Genomic DNA, 22,012 nt, shown 5'->3' on the forward strand with positions numbered 1-22,012 from the left:
AAAGTTAATATCTCTGGGATAGCTGGGTTTATTTTGGTCTTTTTGTAAAATTTAAAAATGAAAAAAAAGATTTTTAACAGAATAATAATCCCAGCCTAATAATTGCCCTTGAAGACCTTACATGTGTCCTTCATTCTAAGGGAAATTCCTACTTTTCTGGCTTTTTCAGTTCACAAAGAAAAATATCCAGAAAAAGAGATGTAATGTAGAATTATTTTTTGAAGTTAGAAGAGTGATTCAAAGAATATAGTGACAACTCTCTCTAGGCTTTCCTTATTGCTCATGCACATTTCTGTGGAATTCAATGACCTCAAGAAAAGCATATGATTTTTATGTAACTTCATTTAAAATAAACTTAATCTACACCAGTGTGTCCTTCAACTTAATGTGCACATAAATTACTTGGAGGTCTGTGGAAATGAAGATTCTGACTCAGGAAGTCTGGGTGGGCCCAAGATTCTGCATGTCTACCAAGCTCTCATCTGGCCCACAGACCACACGGGAACAGGAAGGGTCTCGGCCTCACTCCACATAGGCATTTTCCCTGCTCTTAATGGCTTTTATTTTTTAGCGTTCCAGTAAACTCAACCAGTAAACTCATTGGAGCAGCCGACCCATTAGAACTTAAAACACGCTTGCTAAGAAGAAGAAACAAATAAGGAATATTTTTTTTCCTCTGGAAAAAATATTTCTGGATTTACAATTCTCTTTCCATCCTTGGTCTGAGAAAGCCTGGCATATTGATTGTTTTCTGGTGTTCTTTACCCTAATGACTAAGATTCTAATTACATTCCAAATTATGACTATTTCCCTAAATATTCCCAGCTGCTTTCAAGATGAACTCTATAACATCACTAGAAAAAAGACTTTCTGTGGCCTTTTTTGGAAAAATCTAAAATATGATCCCAAATAACTTTTTAAAAACATGTGATGTTCAGAAGACCACAGAAGTTTAGGGTATCTGTTCAAGTCAGCATTAATCATACATGGTTTTCTTCTGAAAGCATTTCTTTCAAAATGACATACCTAAAAAAAAGCACATATCAATTGAGACAATATATTGGCAAAGGAGAGGCTGTAACTCAGAAACCTTATCTGAGAATGATAGTTTAATATGTTTCTGTCTCAACAATAGTTACTGTATACTGTTGAACTAGTTAGTTATAAACCAAAAGGATGGCCTATTGGGTGTCCAACCCATGGCCTGTGGGCTGCATGCAGCCCACGATGGCTATGAATGTGGTCCAACACAAAATTGTAAATTTACTTTAAACAGTATGAGATGTTTTTGTGATTACATGTTGCAATGTATTTAATGTGTGGCCCAAGACAACTCCTCTTCTTCCAGTGTGGTCCAGAGATGCCAAAAGGTTGGACAACAAGCTAAAGTACTAAGTTGCAAGTGCCAGAATATTTGTACATAAAATTGAAGTAAAAATTATTTAATCAAAAATGTATTTTATACAAATTACTAGTTTATGAATACTCAGAATATCACTTAACACAAATATGACTTTTGAAAGCCTTATTACCCCCCAAAAGTATGGTAATTCTAAAGGACGTACTATTACCTAATTATTGAAATGCCATTCTAGTTGGGTATTTACAAAAAATATATTGCATCAAGTTAAGTATTTACTCAGCTGAAAACATGGCAGCAAGACATCCTTCCTGCTATTATGCGAGTATGCATCTTTTTCCAAGATCGCTTCAATTTCTGACCCTTCTACATTTTAATATGTTATTTTATAGCCCTGGATGGTGTGGCTCAGTGGATTGAATGTCGGCTTGTGAACCAAAGGGTTGTGGGTTCGATTCCCAGTCAGGGCACAAGGCCTGGAATGTGGGCTGGGTCCCCAGTAGAGGGTATGTGAGAGGCAACCACACAGTGATGTTTCTCTCCCTCTCTTTCTTCCTTCCCCTCTGTCTAAAAATAAATAAATAAAATCTTAAAAAATAATATTATTTTATATGTACAAAATTATATGTAATATGAATAATTTATAAACATTTTCAATATCCATGAATTAGTGAACACCACAAGAGTTAGAAAAATACCATACCCTTGTATTCTTTACTTACCCATCTCCTCCCCAGAGTTAACCTCTATGCAGAATTTTGAAATTAATGATTCTCTTAAAAAATAGTTTTAACACATAACCATATGAAGTAAGATATTATTTGTTTTTTGAGTTTTATTAAAATGGTTTCATAATGCATATGTCTAGTATTTTCTACTTGATATTGTTGCTAAGATAATACATATTAATGTCAGTAGTATTCCTTTTTATTGTTATGTAATATTGACTTTGAGAATATATAAAAATTTGTCTATTCTTTTGTAAGTAGACACTTGATTTCCTAGATTTTTATTGTTGTTATGAAATATAAATATGTTTCTCTCAACATTATAGTTCATTTCTCCTATGCACAAATAAAGAGACTTTTTTTAGGTTGTAGATATTTTGGAATTGAATTGCTGGGTCATAGCAGACGATCAACTTTTCAAAATAATACCAAATTATTTTCCACTGCACAATTGTATAGTTCCACAAACAATGTGTATGAATTCTCATTGGTCCATATCTTCTTTTATTATGTGTCTTAATTTTTATTAAAATCAGTATAAAATTATCTAAATTTGAAGTTACTTGACTACTGTTTGAGTTGATTTGTGTTTATTGACCATTTGTGTTTGTTCATTCTTTTGCTCACTTTTTTTCTATTGGGTCATTTGTTTTTGTTAATATGCTTCATTTTTCATTTAAAGACTATATTATACACCAATTTTTTCCTAATTACTTTCTAAACAGGGAATATATCTACTCTTATATTAGGTTTGGGTTCTTCTCACAGAGTAATGCAGCTCTGATCCACCATCCCAATGATAACATGTAGACATAAGCCCAGAGGACAGTATACACATAATTTTATGTACACAGAGAGGCATATTTGTATGTTTTGTATGTGTGTTAAAATTATATATATGTACACATGAGTTATACATGTGTGTTTTTTGGTGTGTATACATTTATGCACACATACACATATAACACAACTATTGAAGTTACTGGAGTACAAAAAAGGTGGGCAGAACCTGGAGAAGCCCTGATACTTGGAAGCAGGAATAGCATTAGGTGAATTTCCCATATTTAATGCTTTTCACCTAAGGGCAGCTCCAGTCAGCACTGTAGTCAGGGTGACCATACTGACTGGATAGTGGGAGTGAAAATTCTAGAAAGGAGGGAAATCCCACTATTTTTCATGTTTACTCTGTCCAAGTATCTTGTTGACCTCTGAGAGCCACCTATGGTTGAAAGTGTTGGAAAGAGATTTCAGCTGCTGACTACCACAGGGCAAGCAATTTGGAGTTTGAGTTTGCCAAGGTGCCTTTCTGCTAAAACAAACAAATGAACACACATCAATATTCTTCACAGAAGTATGTGTATTTTCTACAAGATTTAGAATGAAGACAAAATTGCCAGAAGAAAACAGGAAAGTGATAGCCATACTCACGAGAAAAAGTAATTAATGGAGACTTACTCCAAGAAATTGGAATTATCAGACAAGATTACAAATCAGCTATTATAATTATATAAAAATGTAGAGAAAAATATGATCACAATAAGTCAGTAGAGAATTTCAACTGAGAGGCAGAAACTCTAAAAAAGAACCAAATAGAAATTTTAGAACTGAAAATACAACACCTGAAATGAAAAAAATAACTGGGCAGGTTTAAAAGCTGCTTAAAGGTGGCAGAGGAAGATGCAATGAATTTTAAGATAGATCACAGCAGTTAGTTAATCTCAATAACAAAGAAAAATTTAAAAAGTGAACAGAGACTTTGTCACTTAAAAGATAATATCAGAAGGTCTAACTTGAATGTAAGTGGAGTCTGAAGATAGAAAACAATACAGAAAAATGATTTGAGGGAATAATGACCTAAAAGTTCTCAAATTTAATGAAAGATATATTTGGTAATATTACTAAATCCTGTCAGTTCTATTGCCAGAAATCTTTGTGAATCCAGCCTGTCTTTTTTATCTCCTATTGCCCTTCATTTGGACTATTGCAACAGCCTCCTGTTTCATCACCTGGAGACCTGTCACCTAGTTTTAGTGTATCCTCCATATTGTCCTTGGATTTACATATGTAAAATCACATATCTAATATCTATATTTTAGATATTTATATATCTAAAATATAGGGGTTTTTTTGTTTGTTTTTCTTTTACTGCTGTTTGGTAATCACTTAAAATGATGGCTTCCTTCATTCTTCAGACTGGCACCTCAGGCAGTTTGTAGTGGGGAGGTCAGTTTGCAGTATTGGAAGGTTGGAGGTTCATGTTCAGGAACTTGTAGATCTTTGTGTCTCCACCTCTTGGAATTCTGAACACTAGTGACTTTGTAAGTACTTAGTTAAGACATTAGGTCACTGGATCAGAGAGAGCCATTGAATGGTAAAAGACACAGCATTTTCTTTTCACTGATCAACAACCTGACTGTTGTGAGTAAAATTGTATTCTCCCCAAGATATGTTGAAGTTCCCAACCCTGAAACACATGAAAATGACCTTCTTTGGAATTAAGGTCTTCACAGATGTAATCAAGTTAAAATTAGATTATACTGGGTAAGTGTGGGCCCTAATTTAATGACTGGTATCCTTACAAGAAGAGGGACACTTGGACACAGACACATATAGGAGAGAGAAGAGGTGATGTGAAGGCAGAGGCAGAAATTGGAGTGATGCGTCTATAAGCCAAGGAAGACCAAAGATTGCTAGTAACCACCATAATCTAGAAGAGGCTAGGAAGGATTCTTTCCCAACACTGATTTCATATTTCTAGCCTCCAGTATTAAAGAGAATAAATTTCTGTTGTTTTAACCCACCTGGTTTGTTACTGTAGTCCTAGGAAACTAATACAGCAAGGATTAGAAAAAGAATCATCTGCCTGGCTGGCGTAGCTCAGTGGATTGAGTGCGGGCTGCAAACCAAAGCATCGCAGGTTCGATTCCCAGTCAGGGCACATGCCTGGGTTGCAGGCCACAGTCCCCAGCAACCGCACATTGATGTTTCTCTCTCTCTCTCTTTCTCCCTCCCTTCACTTTCTAAAAATAAATAAATAAAATCTTAAAAAAAAGGAAAAGAAAAAGAATCATCCAACTCTTCAGATGTAGACAGGAAAGTTTTCTACTCCTGCTCCCATATTTCTCCAGATCTAAGCAGGAGCTCTCTCTCAGCATCTAGGATAGGTAGCATTTTAGTTTCCTAGTGCAATCCTTCCTGTGGAAGTCCTCCAGAACAAATTGGGCATCTCTCATGGGACAAGGCAGGCAGCTTCCAGCCTGTTCTGATGGTATGTACAGGTGTCCTGAGATGAAGTCTCCTTCTGATGCTGCAGGATCCAGGTTGTCCCCTAGCCTCCCCACCTGAAGCCTATGCTCCAGCCTACTGTGAGGTGCTTGTCCTTAGAGAGCCTCATGTGCATCCCCAGCTCTTCTAGTTTGCTCTGTGCAGCCAGACCACCATCTCCCTAGAATGTTAAACTAAATTATTGACCAGGATAGAAGAAAGTACTTTGGAGTAGTGCAGTGGTATACTTGGAGATGGATGGATGGATGGATGGATGATGGATGTATAGACACACACATACACGGAGTTTGGCACTAATAATGCCTCTTTTTATTACAAAATATTTTATTACAAAATCATAAGCACATAATTCTGTAACAATATCACAGGCAAGTACCACATGACATTTCAGGTGAAATGTTCAAACTGCTGTCCATCTCGTGGGACACATTCATGTACCCTACCAACCATACTCAAGCAAGCCTTACTTCTGCCGGGCCCTGTATATGCATGTGTGCATGTAATTGTGTATATGTATATTTGACTTCCCTCTTCAAATACTTTCCTTGGGGAATAAAATCTAAAATATAAGCTCTTGGCCTAGCATTCAAGACTAGCCACTACATTTCCTGACAGTTCCCTTTACATAGTCAGTAATCTAGCTGAACTTGCTTATTGAACCATTTCCCACTTTCAAAACCCACAAGAAGGTGGTCTTCCCGGATTTCCACACCTTATTTTGAGCAACCGCAATACTTTGATTTTACTTCCCCAGTCACATTACAGATTATATTGTATTTTTATACATTTGTTTGACCTTTTTTTCCTTGCAGGTGAAAGCTTGTCATGACAAATGAGATGAATAACACAATGTATTTGTGAAAAATGAAAGCATAGCATTTGGGATGTTTTCTATGAAGAGTCTTCACTGCTGCTGTCATAATTGTAGTAGCTAACATGTACTAAGGGCTTATTCTGTGACAGGCATGCTACACAAATTATTTTAAGCTCTTTCTACTAATGCATGCAGATTTCCTTATTTATTTTTATAATCAGCATAGCACATGGCATGGTCGTAGATAATAAATATTTGCAAAAGGTTAATCTAGAAGGCAACTGCATGAAGAACATGAAGCTTTTGATCCTTCTCTCTTGATTGCAATAGATGTACCACCCTTAGGAAAATTATGCCTCAGTTGATCCATTACAGAAACTTCTCCAACATAAACCTTTGTAATAATTGAACTTGTGTTTCAACAATAGTATAAAGAATGAAGCATGTATGCTTTTTAATAACTTCTGTCTTTAAATCACATCCCAGCACCAAGAACTTCATCCCTGGTGACTGTATAAAGCTCAACACAGTTCACAAGAGGAGTTTAAGGACCAAGTGGCCTTGTGGACTTGGCATTAAACTCAGACGACTTTGAAAAGCAGTTCAGATCTTCTATTTTTTCTTTTCTTTCTTACTTTGTATTTCTTTCCGTAAGAAGGCTGAGTCTGACCTATTTTTAGGATTTGGCCCGTGGAATTGAACTTGGTGGTTTTAGTTTCACTGTTGTTGTTTTTCCTCTTTTAGGTAAAAAAATAAAGCAGACAGGAGTTCTGGCTGCCATGACTAGCAAAGCATTAAAGCTTTCTTCTTTTAATTATACACGTAAAGGCATGCTATGGTAGATCAGGCTTTATACTTCTTGGAAACCATGAGGATTTAGTCCCCGTAAACCCTTCTCACCTTTTCCTTTAAATAACTCACTGATTTCTAATGGCCCTTAAAAAATGACATCATCAAAACATCTAAAATTAATTGACCTGAATATTAGTTTCCACTTTGTTTGTGGGGATTTTTCACCATCAAGAATTCTATTTTTTCCCCAGTGTTAGGTTCCATCCTACCTCTCACCAATCTTTAAAACTTGTCTCTCTTTAGCTGCAGAAGATTGACATAAACTCCTTCACCCCTCCATGATCTTAGTGTGAACTAGAGGGAACCATTGAACACTGAGATTATTTCGTCCAAACAAGACAGCCCTTATTCCCTTTCCACATTTTCCTGAGTCTCTTCTGAGTCATTAGAGTAGGTATTACAGGAAATAACAAAAACTATTATCAAATGCTTCTATTACTAAAGTTACTGAATATTAGATATATAGTTTTGAACTTATTTTCAAGTCTGGCGAGTTTTGAATGATCCTATACATCCTATTACTTTAAGCAGCTATAGGATTTCAGTTCTAGGAATTAGGATTACAAATATAAAGAACACATGATAGGCATTTAAAATGTTTAATCATTAAAACTGTAAAAATTAGGGCAGGTTGACCATCTCAGTAGATGGAAGAACCACAAACTAACTTCTAGAACATAACTAGCATCACGTTTGTTCCAAAGTTTGTTTTAGAGGTTCAGCAGCATCCACTGAACTTTTCCCCTGACTGTCTTAACACATCTTTTTTGTATTTGAGAGTCTGGCCAGGATTGGAAACAGAGGTGTGAAAGAATGACGCGAGTGGCTGTTTTGCAGTATTTTTGGCTAGAGGTAAAATGAGCAGGAAGTTCTAAAATGTCTTGAGAAAGTTTGTCCTCAAGAAAATTCTAGCATGAATTTTTTTTAATATGGGATTCAGACATTTAGGTTAATGTTCTAATAAGAATTGTACTTAAATAGATAACAACAGTAACTGCAACTATTCTAACATCTTACTGCCCATATGGTACTTTCTAGGGTTTTCGAGATTCTTCCACATGCTGTTTTTGCCTAGGTGGCCACAAACACCTTACCAGGCAGTAGAGTTTGGTGGTTTTACTTGGATTTTACAAGTGGGGAAACTGAAACACAGTGTTCATAGCAGTTCATTTCTCTGCTTTGCCTAGGGTAATACATTTTTCCTGGTAGGTGCTCATGAAGACTTTCAAACTTCTTCATCTAGTTGTAGATCAAGGTCACTCTGAAACACAGAAGTGCTGAGGTCTATGCCTAGTGTCCTCTGTGAGCACAAATATGACTCTTCATTTATGAGTAATTTTTAAAAAGATGATTAAATGCTTCAATAGGCAAATTGCTGTGCTCAGTTTGTATTTTCCTGAAATCAAAATATTCAATACATTGTTCTGCTGTTTCTGACTTTATAAGAAATTATAATCTAATGTTGATTTGAAAGTATAGAGGAATCAATCAAATTCAAACTCCTAAAAATGATTCATTTATGATGAAAATAAAGAAGAATTTGGGTTTCAACATTTAGAGGAATGTTGTGGATGCTTGTAACTGTGATAAATAAAACTAAGCAAAGTGAATATATTATTATTCACAGAGTTTAACTGAATAGAACTCATTAGCTCAAATCCTGGTTTGTAAGACCTCTCACACATTTGGAATGTGATAAAGTTTCAAAGATATTATTACTAAGTCCTTGTGATAATCCTATGTTTGAATTGATCTTACAGTGCTTTCTTAATATTTGAATATCACCCTTCATGATATACTTATTTATCATATACATTTTACTTACCTATTTTTAAAGCATATCTCTACAAAAGCCACCTGACAGTGCAGATATTCACATGAGTATTGAATCTGTATTGTGACAAATATAAGTATGCTTCAGAACATCTAGGTTATTGTTGACATGCTTGTTGGATTGACACCCAAGGTAGAAAGTAGAACATATAATATACAGGCTGTACCATTTGAAACTGCCTGACTCAAGAAATGATGTTCCTCTTCTTCAGCCACAGCAATATACATATGGTATATTACTTATATACAGTTTATTTTAAGGCTTGATAAGGAAGTCTTTACATTCAATGTAGTAACCCTGATACAGAGAGGGGTAGTTACATAGAATATTCAGTTTTCATGATCTATATGTGAAAATTTTAGAGAGAGAGGTTTCAGTTTAATAGATGGAAGAACCTTTTGATGAAAACAACTGTTGGAAGTTTGGAAGGCCTCAGGAGGCAGTAAGTTTCCTGCCAACAGAGATGATGGTCAAGCAGATGTTGCAGTGGGGATTCCAGCACTGGAAGTCCCCATGATTCACTGCTAATGGAGGATGTTGGCTTCAAGACAGAATCTCAAACATATCACTCCGGAGAGAACTTCAGAAATTGCCTTGTCCCACTCCTCCACGTTTCAGAGGAAGAAACTGAGCCTCAGGGAGTGTTAATGTCCCAGTCAAGGTCAAATAGCTAATCTGTTTCAGGGGATTTGTTTGACAGGAGTCATCTTATTGGTTTTATTTAGAACCTAGTAAAATGGAACTATTATCAGTGAACCGTCTACCTATGTAATGTACGGAAAGTTTGCCACCTATTAAATGCAGAAAGTCTTTTATCTCAGGTTAATAATCTGACAGGTATAACTCACAAAGAATGTGTTTTGTGTATGAACACTTGAGAGTAATAATTTTAAGCTTCTATTTATTTTTCAAAACTCATGTGCTTTTGTAGCAATGGGAATGGGTCTCATAGGCTTTATAATGTAAGGACCATCTAGTAAGGGCAAAGGGGAAGGTCAGCATTAGGTTGCAAATGGGAGGTGACTTCTGAGAGTTGTAAACTCACTTCCTCGATCACCCATTCCCTGTGTGATATAGGCAAGATAAGCAGGTTTGATATTCCGTTGGTAGGTGCTAGAACTGACATTCAAGTTGGTAAAGTGCTTAGTATTCTCATGTTGATTGGTAATTACCCATTGATCTGAGCTTTCTGAGTGCCTGGACCTTCACCACTGCCTTGGCTGCCCTGCCCCTCCACACATACACATCCTCATCCGGACATTGCTGCAGCTGACAGGTATTCATCTTCTCTTAGTTGACTGAATACTGAGAGTTAACTTCTGGCTGACTTTTGTCCAGCAAACTTATTTCAGGCCACCTAAGGCAATCTCCAGAATTTATTCTTTTAGCGAGTTGGGTTATTTGGTAATGACCATAATGTAGAGGGAAGATTATTTCTTACCTCTGTTATACAGTCTAGGAAAATCTTTATGCAGGTCCTTTATTAAAATTCTTTAAAGCATCTCATTGTATTAAAAAATATTTTTCAGAACATTGTTTACATGAGTTCATAACCAGGTCATTCAGATAATGTAGTTTTTTGTTTGTTTTTAAAATTTTGGTTGCTTGAAGAGGTAGATGAATTTAAAGAATTTTCTCTTAGACTCTTAGATATTATATATATGAGGCACTGGAATAAATTTTTAAAAGCTACCATGTATGGAGTGCTTACTACATGCCAAGCACTCTGCTATGCCCTGTACAAGTGTCATGTCATTTAATTCTTATAATAACTCTATGAGATATGTCCTTTTATCATTCCCATTTTACAACTGCAGGTTCAGAGAGATGAAGGGGTGACAGCTGAATCAGCTCATAAGTAATAGAAAAGGATGCAAATCTCTATCTGTCTAGTGCAATTGGGAGTTGTAAGGAATCAGGAGCTGGGCTCCATCTCTGTCTTTAAGAACACCTGGGCTGGATTCCTTCATAGGCCATAGCCTAGGACAAGCCCACAGGAGAAGAAGAGAGAGAGGAGATTGTGGAGGGTGTGCTTTATCCAGGGAAAGTCTCACTGAGTGAAGACTTAAAGGAAGTAAGGTAGTGAGCCATGTTCTTATCTTACATGAAAAGTATATTCTTGGAAGAGGTAATAACAAGTGCAAACACTCTGAGGTGATAGTGAGCCTGGTTTATTCTAGAAACAGTAAGTAGGTCATTGTGACTTGAGCAGAGTCAGGGACAGGTACTGTAGTAAGTAAGAGAGGTCAGAGAGGAAAACAGGGATGATAAAGAGGGCATGACAGGGCAGTGCTTGGAGATCATAGTAAAGATTTTGCCATTCACTTTGAGTGACATCAGGAGCCACTTCAAAGTTTTCAGCAGAGGAGTGACATATTTTAAAAGATCAGTCTGTCAGCTGTATTGTAATTAGGGCGAGTGAAGGGACAACTGTGGAAGCAGGAAGACCACTCAGGTGTCTGTTGCAAAAAGGCAAATGAAAGTGAGAGTGTTGTGGCCAAGGGTAATCATAGTGGAGGTAGTAAATACTGGTCATTACTGTGTATGTTTTGGAGCTAGAGACAATAGGGCTTCTGATGGATTCCACATTGTGGGCTGGGGAGCAGTGAAAGAAAGAAAGGAGCCAAGGAAGACTCCAGGGTTTATTGGCCTGAGCCAGTGGACAGATAGGGTTGCCACAGTGAGGTGGAAAAAACCATCGGGGAGGTTTCAGCACGGTGGGGTGGAGCTCAGTTTATGACACCAACGAATGTGGTACCCATTAGATATCCTACTGGAAGTGTCAGCTGTGCAGCTGGATGGCTCAGGGAAGGGGCAGGGAGTATAAATCTGGGAAAGCTCAGTAAATAGATGATGGGTGTTTAAATAGATAAATTATGAGCCTGGATGAGATTACCTAGAGAGTGAGTAAGCACAGAGAACAAAGGACCGTGGCCTGGGAAACTGCGAATTGGGAAGGTGATGGAGCCAGAAAAGGAGACTGAAAACTGGACACTTAGGTAGGAAGAAAATCAGGAGGGTAGTCTTGTCTTAGATGTCTGCTGGGAAATGTGTTTTCAGAAGGAAGCAGTGATTGATTGTGTCAAATGTTGGAAACTGACCAATTAAATGAGGGTCGAGGAATAACTGTCAGATTAAATAGTGTAAAGATTTTTGTTGCTCTCAACCCAGGCAGCTTCTGTGGAGAGGTGGGGGAGGGGAGCTTCCTTGAAATAAGATTAAGAGAATAGGAGGGGTGATTTGGAAGCAGTAAGGATAGAAAACACTCGGAAGAGTTCTGTGACAGAAAAGAAATAAGACAGTAGCTGGAGAGGTAAGAGGTATGAAGAGAGAGTTTTGAAAGATGAGGACTAGTATGTTTGTTTTGAATAATAGTGAGTAGGCTGGGTAAAAATGGGCAGTGAAGGAGACAGAGAGGAGACTTGGGCAAGAAGGGATCAGAGCTGGGCACAAGCGGATGGGTTGGCATCAAACAGGTCATAGAGAGCTCATCCCTTGTGATGGGACTGATGGCAGAGAATATAGGAGGAATTGAGGTTAAAGAAGAAAAAAGAAATAGCCCTCTGAGAGAGAGAGAGAAGAAGTACAAGTATTTTAAGGAAACATAACATTGATTCTGCTGTGGTCAAAGGATTGTTGGAGTCAGACATCTTGAGGAGTGAGATGAAAATAAAGGGTGGTGCACAACTGTTTTACAAATTAATGGAAGTTCATCTGTTTCTGAGCTGTGAGGCAAAAGAGTATTGAACATTTCTCTGAGATTTAAAAGTACCAGGAGACATTTTTGGGAACCATAGCTTTGTGCATTTTGTAGAGCCATGTATATTTATCCCGGAAGGCCCGATTAACCTTGACATAGACTTCCGCACAGTATGTGGCAAGACTAAATGAATGGTCTTGGCCAGTAGATTTTGCACTTACAATATGAGCCAGTGAAGGGAGTGGGACTAGTTGGATAAAATACAGCCCCTAGGGAGAGCTGGAGCAAGAGACCTGTGCATTATGCCTTCCAGACCTGAAACGGGAAGTTGGATTTTAATAGCTTTGACTTACAAAATTAATACCCTCCAAAGAAAATTCACCTGTTGCCAAATCTAATGCCAGGGTTTGGATGCTCACAGTTCCTTCAAGTCTCTTGTTTGTTTTCATTTCTTTCTTTTTTTCTTGTTCTTTTTCTTCCCTTTCTTGCCAAAGTTTTCTGACCTTTTAGGCATGAATACTAAAGGGCTTGCAATCTGTCTTGATGAACTGTTTAATCAGAAGGCCATCATGAAGAGAGATTTTAAACATTTTGGCTTAAAATAGACTTCTCCTGGCTATGAATTTTCCTAAATTTTTTGTGTACATATAAATATAGTGTTTATGTCCTGCAATTTGGCCCACTTATTTTGAAATTCAACTCTTCAAAACATTCCTTTTACTTAGGTGAGGCTGAAAAACAACAGTTCTATCAGAGGAAGGTCTGTTGACCTCGGTGCCAAGAACTTCTTATTCTTGTTCCATATACCTTCATTTTTTAGAATTAGATACCCCAAAGCTGCTAAACTTGATCTATCACACAGTCAGATGTCAGTATTTAGCAAATGCTGTTGCCACTAATGGTTTTTACACTTGCGTTGTTATGCAAAGTCTACTTTTAGACCTCGTGAATTAAAGTTTCCATTCAGTATTACCAAAAACAAAGCCGTAAGAAATATAGACATAGTTTTCTCATAAAGAGAATATAAAAATATTTATTACCATGCATATTTTTTTTGGAATTTGCTAGTGTTAAGAGGAAAAGGATTTAAAGATCACTCTTAAGATTTGGCTGAAAAAAATGTGAAGGAAGTTAGATGCAGGAGTGTTGAGATACGTTCCACTTAATCCTTATTAGATGTATTTTAAGATAAACTATTTCCTGACTTTATTTTACATTGCTTTGAGCTTTGAATGAGCTCAAGAATGGGCAAATTAAGATGTATTGTTATTATTACTTTTGATAGGGAATGGCTTTTCTTAACCATGAATACAACACACATATGCTCATTGTAAACATTCTGTGAAACCTAAATAATGAAATGTATAAACTTCAAAGTATGAGTCCTTCCCACAACTCCACCCACCAGAGAAACCAAACAACAGTTTAAATCATGTCCTTCCTGGTTTATTTCTATGTATGTGTGTGTTTATCTTTAGTTTTTAAAACAAAATGAGCTGTAAAGTAATTACTTGTTTTTTATTTTGTTAATAAATTATGTATGAATGCATTTTCATATATATTTACATTATTCATTGTGTGAACAAATATTTTATTATTGGTAATTATTTATGTTTCTAATATTTACTATTATAATGCTACTATTCACACCTTTATACAATGGGATAACATCATTATTTAGTAATTAGTGTATTTATTTATTAATTCCAAATAAGTACATTAACACATTTAAATTGTCTGAAACAGTACATGACACATAAGTGTTTAAAAAATTATTTATTATTCTCTTTATTTTCTTTATTACTAGTGAATATATCCTTATGATAGACTCCTAGAAATGAAATGATCCAATTGGTAAATATTACCAAATTGTCCTCCAAAAAGGCTCTACCAAGTTAAACTCTTATCATCAGTGAATAAAGAACATTGGTTTCCTCACATTCCTTAAATTAAATTTTTCAATGGAAGTATAACATACATATAGAAAAGTGCATGCACGTTATAAATACTGACTCAGAAGTGAACCCATGTGTGTGACCAGATCAAGGCAGTACGTTTCCATTCTAGAAGGCTTCTTGGAGTCCCCACCCAGTCATTTACTCTTCCACCCTACGTTTAAGCACTGTCCCACTCTGCCACCATAGATTACTTCCATACTCTTTTATGTCTGGTTTCTTTCAGTCAACACGATGTTGGTCTTAGATGATTATGACCGTCCATGTTGTTGCAGACATCAATAGTTCATTCATCTGTCTGGCATCATGTTCTGGAATATATTGTAAATTTTCCATTGTATTATTGATGGACATTGTACACATACACCAACAAGCATGTAGAATAATCATAGTCACGTTCTTTGTAATAAACACATAAGACAATTAAACACATAAACTATATACACACATATTTCTGTTAGACATTTACCCCAGAGTAGAACTGACAGTTCATAAGGTTAAGTGTGATTTAAACGTTTTCCAAATTGTGCCAAATTATTACAATGACAACAGTGTAAGTGAGCACCAGTTGTAGATACTGGTCAATTCTTGGTGTTATTTTAAAGTTTTTGGTCACACCAGTGGGTATGTAGTGGTATCCCATTATGGTTTTAATTATATATTTCTGATAACTAATGAAGGTTAGTACCTTTTCATATGATTTTCAGTCCTTTGGGTAGCTTCTTTTATGAAGTATCTTTTCAAGTCTTATGCCCATTTTAAAATTGGCTTGTCCTTTTTGTATTATTTTAGTTGGAGGTTTTTCTTTTTCTGGGTATGTGTCCCTCGATATGTGTGTGTGTGTGTGTGTGTGTCTGTGTGCATGTGTGTGTATCTTAATGTATAAAATTAGAGTTTTTTTCTTAATCATGTCATTAAAAAACAAGTTCTTAATTTTCATGAAGTCTACCTTTTCAATGTTTTCCTTAAAATTAGTGCTTTTGTGTCTTGCTTAATTTCAAAATCATGGCCTACCCAAGGCCATGAAGGCATTCTCTGTGTTTTTACTAGATGCTTCATTGTTTTGCCTTTCTTCATTACAGCTGTAAGCCATTGTAAATTGATTTTATGTGGTATAAAAAAGCAGTCAACACTCATATTCCCCCTGTATAGGTAGGCCAGCTGACTGCAGAATTTATTGAGAAGTGCTACAGTGGTGTTTTCATTGTAGAACAGATGACCGTATATTTCTGGACTCCCGTGCTTGATTGGTTGATTCATCTCCCCTTTTTGTCAAGACCACCTGCTTGTGAACACAGCACAGGTGCTCTAGTTTTCTTCTTTTACAAGATCATCTTTGCTAGCCTTTGCCCTTTACATTTCTGTATGCCATTTCAAATAAGCCTTGGGTTTTCATTGAGATTGCATTGAAGTGAAGCACTAACTTTGGGAAAATTTATAGTTTTACATGATTGGGTCCTGTAATCCATAAGCATGGTATAACCTTCCATTTATTCAGTTCTCTCATTAGTAGAGGGAATTGGTTACATTCCAAATTGCTAATCCTGTGGTCACAATCTATATCTTATTGTGGATTTGTCTATTTCTCTGCTTATTTCTGTTAAGTTTTTGCTTTATATATTTTGAGCTTATGTTACCAGGTGCATATGTATATTTTGATTGTTTTATATTGCTCTGGATTATCAATATAAGTTATAGTTTCTATTTGAAATAATTCTTCCTCCCCTAACATTTTTTGTGTTTGCCTGGTGATTATTAATACAGCTATACTAGTTTTCATTGTTTAACTTTTTCATGGTATGTCTTTTTATTCATCCTTTTTGTGTCTTTTATTTGAGGAATACCTTTTAAATAGTATACAGCTTGACATTAAAATCAATTTTGACAGTCTTTATCATGAATTAGAATATTTCATTTATTTATATTTAATAAAATTATCAGTATTTGGGTTTAAATCTACTGTAATGCCATTTTTCTGTTTTATTGATCAGTTTTTTATTTTTTCTCCTTTATCACCTTTTTAGATTATATGTATGCCTTTTTAGCTTGTTATATATGCCTTCTTTTATAATTCTTTGTTAAGTTACCCTAAAATTGACAGCATTAATACATGACTTACTAGAACTATCTTATCATATTGTGGGAAATGTAAATACATTAATTCCACTTATTACCTTCTGACTTCTCTGGTTTTCTCTTTTTTTCAGGAGTCTTGGATGATCAAGTTCTATTTTCCTTTGAAGCTCTGAACTCCAGTTTTTGTCTCATTATTTCCATTAGAGTGGGAAAAACTCTACTCCAGATAGATCAGAACTTTCTGCTTACCTCAGATTCCTGCTCCAAGTATTGGCTAATTTGGCTGCTCTGTGACATCTTCAGATACATTTTATCAATTTTGCCTACACGTTGTGGAGCAAGGATTCATCTGATGCAAAGTATTCTCTGTGGTTAGAAGTGGAAGATTTGTTTCTCTATACATTTGTTGAAGTCTAATTAGCTACCTTTTTATTATTGGATGGCTAAAAGAAAATTAGCATGCTGTCTTCCTCAGTTATGTGGCATAGCCATTGTCTTGGTTCACTGGGACTCCAGCCTTTAAGCCATACTTAACTGGTTCAGGTACGGGTACCTGATTAGAATTTTGTCAGTGGATCCCTTCCCTGGGATTTTTGATCTTGGAATCTGAGAGAATTTGAAACTCTGATTATAAAACTCAGGGGTTGTTTGACATCTGGGCTTTCTACCACGTGGGAAATATATTTTGTAGTAAAGACAAGTGAAACCAGTATGCAGAGCAATACAATGAAAAGACATGGAAAGAGACCTGACGGTGTTGGAATTCTTGATTCTGGTTATTCAGTAATCCCAGATGCATTTCTGCTTTTCCTGTGGATTTTTTATTATGGCAAAATCTACATAACATAAAATTTACTACTTTCACCATTTTTAAGTGCAGTGGCTCAAAATGTAAATAAATAGTAAATAAATAATAAATAAAATTTACTATTTTAACCATTTTAAGCTTAATGGCTTTAAGTATATTCACATTGTTGTACAGTCATCACTACTCTCTCTAGCACTTTTTCATCTTCCCAAACTGACACTCCCTACACATTGAATGATAACTCCTACGTCCCCTCCCCCAGCCCCAGGTAACCACCATTTTACTTTCTGTCTGTGTGAATTGGACCACTCTAGGTACCTCATATAAGAGGAATCACACAGTACTTGCCTTTCTCTGTCTGGTTTGTTTCACTTACCATAATATCTTAAGGGTTCCTCTGTTTTATAACATGTGTCAGAATTTCCTTCCTTTTAAGCCTCAGTAATACTCCATTTTATGTATGTATCACATTTTATTTAACCATTTATCCAGTGATAAACACTGGGACTGCATTCACCTTTTGACTGTTGTAAATAATGCTGATGTGACCATGTGTCCATACAGATTGGTTTTTACAGTTTCTATTCCTTAATGCATTTTTTGTTTTGCTTAAGCAGATTAGACTTAGAGTGCTCCTTGAGAAGAAAAAGGTCTCAACTAATATGCATAGATCTATTTCCAGACTCTATTCTATTCATTTGATTTACCAGCCTTTTTCTGAACCAGTACCACACTGTCTTAATTATTTTAACTTTTAAATTCGGAGGTCTAGTAAACAAGCTTTTTCTCATTACTCTTTTACAAAAATATATTTACCTACATTTTCAGCATATTTTCATAGATGATCAATTCTTAAGTTCTAAAAAGAAAACAAGTGGGATTTTGTTTGGTATTGCACTGCGATTTTAGTTAATTTTGGAAGAATTCACATTCAACCTTCTGTAAAAGAGCTAAGTAAGAGTAACATTGGCTCCCCTTTTCCAATGTTCCATTTCTTTTCCCAGTTTGATGTTGTCTAGAAAAAAACTCTGTGTTCTCCTCCACTCACAGACTGCTTATTCACCACCTAACATTGCGGGGGCAGTTCCCACACAAAGCAATTCTGTGACACCGTTTGGGTACCCTGAAATTCAGTTTAATTCTGACACTGACCAGACTTAGCGCAGAACCCACAGGTTCAGGGCTCGGTCCCACAAAACTGCCTTTCTCTGCCTCAGACTCCGGTCTCAAGTACTTGTTACCAGTGCTTCTGGCTGGCCGGCTATGAATTAGGATTCTCAGGACTCCCTCTTTGGGGTCGATGATTTGCTAGACTGGCTCACAGAACTCAGGGGAACATTTGCTTATGTTAATGGTTTATTAAAAAGGAGATAGTAAAAGATACAAATGAACAGCCAGGTGAAGAGATATATAGGGTGAGGTCCAGAAGACCCCCAAGTCTAGGAGTTTCTGTCCCCGTGGGGTGGGGTGTGCCACCCTCCCAGTGTGTGGCTGTGTTCACTGTCCTGGAAGTTGTCCCAATCCTGTACTTCTGGGGGTTTTATGGAGGCTTCATCACGTGGGCACTGTCCCCTTCTGGAGGATGGGGGTCATGTATGGCCTTGCTCGTGATACCCTGAAGCTGTCCAGGAGCCCACCAAGAGGTCCCTCTTTGGAACAAAAGAGACTCCTATCACCCAGGAAATTCCGAGGAATTTAGAAACTTTGTGTCAGCACAAAGAGGCAGAGACCAGTGTGTATTTTTCCTATTCACAGATGTGTATCCTTCTTTATACTATTCATCTAATTTGTTTTTATTTTTAATTTCTTTTTTAAAAAACTGGAATGGCACGTGTTATGTATTTTTCTTTAATGTCTCTATTTTGAGATCTATGTCCATACAGACATGTCCCCTTATTCTTTTGACTTGTTACAGGGGATTTGATTGTATGGACACACTTTATTCATCTAACAATGTTCCTTTTGAGGGGCCTTTAGGGCGTTACCATTTTTCAATATCACAACAAAATTACCATTATGTTCTTGAAACATACTTTTTTTTGTTCACACTTTTCTAAGATTGCTGGGTTTAAAGATATGCATATTTGAATTTTAAAACTATTATCAAATTATCCTTGAGAAAGGCAGTTCCAATTTACATTTTCATTTTCTATTTATTTCATATTTTAAAATATTTTGCATAAGTTCTTTGACATCCAAAATTTATTTCTGTGCATGTACTGAGGCTACTATATAACTTATATTCTTTTTCTCCATTTGTATTACCATGTCTGTGAATTATCTGATCATTTTTTTATTGGGCTAAGGAAGGCTACACTCCACCCTCCCTGCACCCCATGTTTTTGATGTAGACAGTTCCATCCTTTTCTCATTGGACTGAAATATCCTCTTTATCACCTGACAAGTTATCTTCCAGTCACAGCCCTATTTGTATGTATTTGGTTCTGATTCACTGAACTGCTTCTATGCTAATATTCCATTGTTTTATTTACCATGGTTTTTAAAAAGGATATATTTTATTTTAAAAAGCAATGCTCACTTTTTAAATGAATTTTATATTTACATGAAGTTTAGAATCAACTTGTCGGTTGTCATTTTCAATTATATTGGGAATGCATTGCATTTACAGATTAATTTGGAGATAATCACATCTTTATAATAGTGAGACCTTTTATCTAAGAGCACGGTATCTCCACTTATTCAGGTCCTTTTTTGTGTAATTCATTAATGTAGTATAACTCTATTTTAAAATAAATGCTTTACCCCATTTATGCTAAGCTTATTTTCATTATTTAAGTTATTTTTGCTAGTATGAATGGAAAATTTCCAGTTATTCCAGTAACCAGTTATTTTTGGTATAAAAGGAAATCTGTTAACTGTTGAATAGCTTACTGAAATAAATTTTTATTTGGTTTTCATGAATTTTCTTGATGTATTATCATAATGTCTGCAAAGATGCCTTGTCTTTCATTGCTGTCTTTTTTCATTAGCCAGACTCCCCTGCAAAACGTTAAATAATCATGTTGATAATATATCTTTTTTTCTGTCTTTAATGGAAATGCCTTTAATGTGCTATCCTTAACATGGTGATTTTTGTTGGTTGCTAATAATTCTTATCCTGTACACATGTATAAATTTTACATGTTGTAACACAGACATAGTATATGTAAGCATAGCAAGGTCTGGAGTAAAGAACTGAGCACAATATACTCAAAAGACTTCAGATCCTAGACTAACCAGGTTGGAATCCCGGCTCCATCGCTTACTAGCAGTACAGCATTGAGAATGACACTTTGTGAATCTGGTTCTGTATCTGAAGTAGGAAGATAACATTGCACATAAAGTTAGCATTGTCATGAGCAATAAAAGAAAGGATATATGTCAACAGGCTCACAAATGCCTGATGTGGATTGAACTCAGCAAATTTAGATTTCTGTGCAGATTGTGGAGGACTTGGACAACACAGAATGCTGAATAAAAATAGCAGGAAACCATTGTACTCACCCAGCCTCTCACTATTAGTCAAGACCACATGATCTAGTAACAATGCATGAGGTCTGTCCAGAAAGTACCCAGCCATGTAATCTGAAAAATGGAGATATTTATTGAAGAAGACACAAGAAACACTGTACATAAGACAATGATGTCTTAGTCCCCTTCAAAGTAGGCACCTTGTGACCTAACACAGTTCTCCCAGCATCTCTTTCACTGTTCAAAACTCTCTGCGAAATCCTTTGTTGGAATTGCCAACAGCTGCCCTGTCGTATTTTCCTGAATCTCATTGATGGTCTGAAATCTCTTCCCTTTCAAAGGTGATTTTATTTTTGGGAAAAGCCAGAAGTCTCAGGGTGCCAAATCTGGGTTGTATGGGACTGAGTCACCTGGGTGATTTGATCTTTTGCCCAAAACCTCTGCACCAGACGCGATGCATGAGCAGACACATTATCATGATGAAACTGCCAATCACCAGTTGCCCATAGCTGTGGTGGTTTTCATCATATTGCCTCTTTCAACCACTGAAGAACATTGAGGTAGTACCCTTTATTAATTGTTTGGTCTGGAGGGGTGTACTTGTGATGGAAAACACCTTCCCAATCAAAAAACACAGTTAACATGGTCTTGATCTTGCTGTGACTTTGCTGCACCTTCTTTAGGCATGGAGAATGAGGAGACTTCCATTGGGACAGCTGGGTCTTCATTTCGGGATCATAGCCATAGACCACCATTCATCTCCAGTTATGACCTTCTCGAGGAAATCTGATTTGTTGGAAGTGATTTGTTGGAAGCAGTTTGAATCATTAGTGACTGCAGCATGACTGACGTTCCTTCTGCTCTGGTAGCAGAAGGTGCAGAATGAATTTTGCCATGACACATTTCATGCCAAGATCCTGACTACAAATCTCAGGCACAGTAGTTTTTGGAATTCCCAGATCAGCTTCTAGTTCTCGCACTGTCAGTTGCTGATCTTTGTGGATTGCAGCCCATATGCATTCAACATTCTCAGGTGTTCTGCTTGTTGCAGGCCTTCCAGAACATGGATCACTTTCAACAGATTCTCAACCATCTTTGAAGCATTGGTGCCATACTTTTATTTGCGCTG

At 36.4% G+C, this 22,012-nt stretch overlaps 1 long non-coding RNA gene across 1 annotated transcript in view; it reads left to right on the top strand.

Annotated features, from left to right (window-relative positions):
• Window positions 1–17,423, top strand: part of LOC123822217 — a 35,738-nt gene extending 18,315 nt beyond the window's left edge. Inside the window, exon 3 of the long non-coding RNA XR_006786239.1 lies at window positions 16,736–17,423. This is a non-coding gene — a long non-coding RNA (uncharacterized LOC123822217). The remainder of the gene's footprint in view (window positions 1–16,735) is intronic.
• Window positions 17,424–22,012: the final 4,589 nt, after the last annotated feature.

This window comes from Phyllostomus hastatus, unplaced genomic scaffold (assembly GCF_019186645.2).
Source record: "Phyllostomus hastatus isolate PE091 unplaced genomic scaffold, TTU_PhHast_1.1 phas_contig_40, whole genome shotgun sequence".
Taxonomy (NCBI): domain Eukaryota; kingdom Metazoa; phylum Chordata; class Mammalia; order Chiroptera; family Phyllostomidae; genus Phyllostomus; species Phyllostomus hastatus.